We start from the raw sequence: 6,973 nt of genomic DNA, 5'->3' as shown, positions 1-6,973 counted from the left end.
TTTAATTTTAAATTAAGAATTGACTAACATACCCTTTTAATTTGATTTTAATTGTATAATTAATATATTAAAATGATTGGTTGAGATTGGTTCTCACAGTTACCACAAACAACTCAGTTCTCCCTTGAATAGGCCCCTATATATATATATATATATATATATATATTGGTAGTTGGGTTGCCAATTGTTGGGCAAACATTAGGCTTGATTATATATGTATTTGTAGTTGAGTTGCCAATTGTTGGACAAACGTTAGGCTTAATTCATTTGGAAATATTCATTTTATAGTCGCTATACCGGCGAAATTTTTAAAAACATAGGCTTCTCTACTCGTTCAAACCTTTACACTTAGAGTTTTAAAGTCATCTGAAACTCCTCTAAACCTATGGTTTGACTTTCTAGTAGTCAAAACTTTACATGTGAGCTTCTCAACTCTTTCAAAGACCGCCAATTTTATTCACACCTACGGTTTGACTTTCAAGTAGTCAAACCTTTACACTTAGAGTTTTAAAGTCATCCGAAACTCTTCTAAACCTACAGTTTGACTTTCTAGTAGTCAACACTTTACATGTAGGCTTCTTAACTCTTTCAAAGACCGCTACTTTCATTCTAAACCTCTACGTTGATTCTGTCGACTAACTACTTCTTTCTTTGTTTTAGTTATTGAATATGTCGACAAATAGATGATGGATGTATAGAAAGAATGATGATCGAAGGGGCTCTTAGCCGGACCTATGTCAGACACTTGGGAAGGTTTTTTGGACACTGCCTATGCCAATGAAGATTATGTTGAAAGGGCAACTACACGTGATGAGGTAGTGTTCCACATCAGATGTCCTTGCTCCAAGTGACGAAACGAAGCCTATAGAGAAAGAGAAGACGTGAAACTGCACTTGATGAAATATGGTTTCATGCCTGATTATACCATTTAGTGGGGACATGGTGAAACCTATTGTCATGCATGTCATCAAGACGTGGGTCAATCTTCTAATCCTATAGTGGATCATAATGAAGGTTATTTTCAAATGGTGAACGATCACACGGTACATGATCCCATTACATGGGAAGAGCAAACATCTAACGATTTTGTACATCAATCGCTTAGGGGTGAGTCACAATATAGTACCGACAGCCCTCCCCCTGATGAGACATCTCTTTGGGAGCAAAGTGTCGGAGGATAGAGGAAAGGCCGAATATTTGGTTTCGGGACCACCCAGGATCCCTCTTATGCTATGACGGGTAGATGTAGCAGTAGCGGGTCATCACACAAGTCAAGAGTGGATGTACGTTGGTTATATTGTTATAAACTTTCTCATTACTAAAATTACGAACAAATTATTGATTTTGTCGAATATTGAATATTTACAAGTAACTGAGTTGAGAGAGAAGTTGGTAAGGATAGAAGAGGAACTGGAGACCGAACGGAAGAATATGGCAGATTTGGAGGCCGAACAGGCAAGACAATCTGCTGCATTAGCCCAACATGCCGCATTATTGGAGCATTTTGCTGCGTTTATGCGGCAGTCATGATAGTTTTCCCACCTCCCCCACCTCCTGATAGTTAGATTGTATGTATTTGAAGATTAAATTGTATGAATTGAATATTTTAAATTGTATGAATCCATATTTTAAATCGTATGAATTGATTAGTTAAAATTTGTTTACAGTTTTGGTTTGTTATATTATTATTTTCAGGTTTTTTTATAAATAAATACATGAATTATGCAATTTCAAAAAATTTAATTTTTAAATTTATAAAAATTAGCGACGGATTAGCGAGGGAAAATTCGTCGCTGAAAGTCCTTGAAGGTTCTGTCGCAGATCGTCGCTGAAAGATTCGTCCCAGATCCCTCGCTGAAAGATCCGTCGCAGATCCGTCGCTGAAGTATTCGTCGCAGATCCGTCGCTGAAGTATTCGTCGCAGATCCGTCGCAGATCCCTCGCTGATCCGTCGCTAAATACTTCCCTCGCCGATCCGTCCCTGAAAGTATCCCTCACAAATCCGTTTCTGATATCTGTCGCTGATAGCATTACCTACGACCATTTGACCGATGGAGTATCAGCGACGGATCAATGACAGATTGCCTTTTTAGTGACGGATTTGCGAGGGAATTTTCCGTCGCTGATACTCTGCATTTTGTAGTGATCATGAAAACTATAAAAAACAATCATGAATAAATACCTTAACATAATCTATATATATACTACCTTATTAAGCAGATTTGACAAAAGTCTTAAAAACAATCTTAAATGCATAAGATATTGCTTATTTATACATAAAGTCTTAAAAGTATTAATTACAAGTCATTTATGCATATGATACGACTCAACAATGCTTCACCTTTTACAACTCATACTTTTAAGTTTTATCTTTCCCATATTTAGTTTTGGTTCTCAATAGACATTGAAAATTTAAACCATCTACCCCTTTCAAATTTTGACCCTTTATGTTCACAAGATTTTCATCTTACCATCAAAAACTCTTTTACCATTTCAAATTTCAAATGTAAACCTCAGATTTTTATAATTCACGATTGATTTTTCCCAATCACCTCCATTGCCCCAACTACCTTCTTCCTTGCCTCCGCCGTTCGTCGCTGTCTCTCCTGCAGTCGCACTGACACCCTTACAACTTCCACACGTTTTTATACTTGTATAAAAGGTCTTCCTTTGGCTTTCCATTTTACTACTAGGGTTTGAGCTAGCTGCTTATTTTAAAGGTTGACATTTCAGAGCTCCGGATTTACATATACAGTATTTGTATATATTAACAAACTCATTTGCTTTTAAGGGTTTCTTTGATTCAATATATTCTAGATGAGTTGTGATTCAGGTCGAGTATCTTGCTCTCCCACTCTTGTCCTTGGCAAATGCTTGTATCTTGCTCCACCGCTCCAGTCATTCAGGTTGTGAAAGGGTTTATGAATAATTGTAGAACCTACTAACACCAACATTTTAGATGTATGTATATTTGAATCTAAATTAGATACAAATGTAGTAAGCTTTGTTACATCTTTAAAGAATTTGATATCTCAAAATTGAATAATCTTAATGAGTTTTTTACATCCCGCTGCATTGCGTGGGTAGACAACTAGTCTTTATAAAAATAAATGAATTTCCATGTATAATTTGTATACAACAAATGACACATGTCTTTTTGGACGATTATTAGAAAGTTTTATTTAAGACATTATTCAAATAAATTATTGACCCAAAACTATTCTATTATTTTATTAAATATGTATATTCTCGTATGAACCTCTATCTCCCTCCCCTCCCTTTCTCTCTCTCTCTCTCTCTATATATATATATATATGTGTGTGTGTGTGTGTGTGTGTATGTATCGTTCTTTATGTTTTAAAAGAAAAAAGGTAAAAAGACAAATGCCACCCATATTTTAACAGAAAAATGGTTAGTGGAGTTAGGGCAAGATACCTGATCTATTAAAACAAGTGAAACCATGGTGACCATATACGTAATTTTTTTTTACGAAGTAGATCCGAAATTTTCAATAACCACGGTAACAAAATTTGTAATTTACTCTTTTGATAAATATTTTGAAAAATAACTTACCAATTTTTGATAAGAAAATTTTAAAATTTAATAACATGTTATTATATTTTATATAATTTATTAAAATTTAGTATTTAAATTAAATAAAACTTATCCCTGATTTATAGATTCAAAGGTTTCCCATCCCTGGTTAACTTGGGGCTTTTTCTATTCAAATGATGTTAGTTATCGGGTTTCATGTCGAATATGAACTTTTTTTTATCATTCTTAAGTGGAAGCAAAAGCACTGTTGTAAGTGCCAAACTATTATGCTCAGCAGGTGGGAAATCCTACTTGTCGTACACCGCCTGGTGCACAAAGCCACGCGGTCTTGTGGTGCTATTTTTGGGTCTAGGTTGATTTGGTAAGGCACTTTTGGCGTATACAAGTTAAAGGCAACTCGTATTTCACATGTTAAACAGTTTCAACACAGTACTGGTGGTATATTTGCGTTAGCCAATGACCCATTTGGGGCTTGGCTTTTGGGTGGTGTCAGTTTTGACCAAATTTGGCTTCTGTTAGTTGTTTTCTTTTAAATTTTGACTATTGATGGGATATTGTGGTGTGCATTGTGAAAATTATTAATCTAGAGCGATTACAGGGTACCCTAAACTACTGAGTGAGTCTTTATGAGGCTTTTTATAGGATACAAATGTACACGGATTATTACATGATGTTTGAATGTTTGATTTATGGAATGTAGATGCATGTAACCATGAACTCACTGAGTTATTTAACCGAGTGTCTGTATGCATCTAATGAGCACGATTATAAAGGGTTCCAGGGAAGAGTAATGTCTAAACTATTAGATTTGTTATCCATAATTAGGGGTAAAATTTTTATACCAAATTACACTCGCCAATATGTATACCGACCATATAAATTAAGCCAGTGCCGATTTAATCAGTACCAATTACAGTCGGTTGGTACACGTGTAATACTCTCAAATTTGGAAAGAACGACTATTTTTTTTTTTTTTGATAAAACATCAAATGAGGAATAACTCAATTTCTAAAAATCAACATTTGATTACCTATAATAACAATCTAAGATTTAACATCAGTAAATAATAATCAAAACCTTACATGGTCTATATTAGGGAGTTGTTACTTAAAACCAATGATAGTCGTTTTCTCTAAAGTACGGAAGAAGCCCCCAAGTGGCTAAATTCTTCTCGTACCTCTAACTAGCACTTAACTCTTCATAGTGTCGCTAGTACCGTTCTCCAACAAGGACCTGATGCATATGCCGATAAGAAAAAATGTTAGGCTTAACGCTTAACGAGTTCAAATAATTTTCATCATTAATATAAAACGGTAAAAACTGAAAAACTGCTTATTTGAATCATAGTTTCTCAGATAAAATGTCTTTACCATAAAAACATCTTTCTAAACCCACTATTTTCGAGATGAAAACTCAATAATCCAAACACCCATTTTCAACTTGAAACCAAACCCAATACTCAAACAAGTCATGAATTACGTTTAATAATCAAATACTGAAATTATGGGTAAAACTCTATTATCCAAAACATGTATTTCCAAATAAATATGCCATAACTACATATCACATTTCAAATCTCAACATTGAGCAAATTAAACCGGATAAATGTCCCAAAAACTCATTTAAGTCAAAACTGAGTTAAACACTCAACGCCTCCATTTGACTAATCAATAAAAGTCAATATAAACCAATAAAATGCATTGCAAGAGTTTAATAAATATCATGACCCAACATACCACAAAATCCGACAAAACTAAATCATGCATGTTATCTGTATGATTTATAAAATCAATACACCAAAATGCATTAATATCAAATAATCCTCACATGACAAATAAATCATCAAAACCCTTAAAACTTTATGATTTATTATCAAAAATCTAAAAACCCCAAATATATGTATTTTCTTAAACTTTTTTTACAACCGATCCGAAAACTAAGGATCGTCCTTACAGGAGATTTTCCCTTGCAATGACAAAAGATTTGTAAAATCAAATGTACCAAAGATGTAAAAATCTCAACACATATGATAAATATCAATAAAATATCTCAAGACTCAAAAATGGACATTTTTGACATGTATAAAGTTTTCAGAAAGCAACTTGAATCCACTTTGTTAGATTTACGCTAAATCTAGGTTCCAAATAAAAAACATTAAGCTTCCATCGGTCTCTCATGAGAGCTTGGGATCGCGGGGCAAGTCGCCCGTGCCGCCCAGCTCATGCCTCACACAGAGACCCAAGCGGCTTGCGTTGTAACCCTAGGTCGCGTGCCATGTCGCGTACGCTACTGCTTTCGTGTTTCCTTTTCGTTTTTTGTGCCCGATTCAATACTAAAAGGTTCCATTTTGATAACTATGAAAAATCTCCATATTTTATTATAGCCACTTGAAGGAGTGTTTACTCATAAATGGATGCCCCGAAATCGCAGGTGTTACAACACGGTATTGGAAGTCGTACCATTAGATATTAGTTTTTTTTATATATATATTTTTATGTATTAAAATATTAACTATTTTGTTTGAACAGTAAATGTTTGTAAGTTTTATTCTTTGCATTCAAAACCCTTAAACATCACATATGTTACCTGAAAACTCCAAATGTCACTCAAAATTAGGACTGCCAACGAGTAGAATATGAGCAGGTTAAGGGTTATTCCATTACCCTATCCATTTAAAATAGATGGTAACAAAACGGGTAATTATCCATATTCATACCCTAACCACTAAAATTGCGGGTAACGAAATGGGTAGTGGATAAATGGTAAAAAAATCATTTTGAACTACAAATAATATTGTTAAACCTCAAACATACAAGTAAAACATAAATTTATAAATATAGTAATTCTTTTATATCTAATTTGTTTTAGTAAAGATTGTAATGTTATTCTAAATATAATATTTCAAAATAACAATATAAAATGGAAAGACTAACATTTTTCGTTGTATTTTTTCCCGAGCCCGTCTTGTTTCTCATTTAATTATCCTAAGCCGTTTTTACTCGATAAATATAAAAAGCAAATTAACATTATAAGGAAAAACATTAATATGTAATATTATATATATATATATATATATATATATATATATATATTATGGAGGGAGGATTAAAAAAGAATGCTAACTATTTAAGTGAAAATGAAAATGATCAAATCACATACAAAATCATATATGATTTTACATTAACGATCAAAAAAGGTGTGTAGACGACTTTGGTTGCGACTTCAGATCGCAGGGCAAAGTCACGTGAATCATAAATGATGATTTTGTACGTGATGTGAGTGTAAAATCACATGTGATTTGGTCGTTTTCTTATTAGGTACTGTTCTCGTTTGACCCACCCACCCACACATACACACACACACACACACACATATATATATATATATATATATATATATATATATATAGGGAAGGGTT

The sequence above is a fragment of the Cynara cardunculus genome (assembly GCF_001531365.2).
Source record: "Cynara cardunculus var. scolymus isolate 2C chromosome LG 17, CcrdV1, whole genome shotgun sequence".
NCBI lineage: Eukaryota > Viridiplantae > Streptophyta > Magnoliopsida > Asterales > Asteraceae > Cynara > Cynara cardunculus.
Note: the sequence above shows the minus strand (reverse complement) of the source record.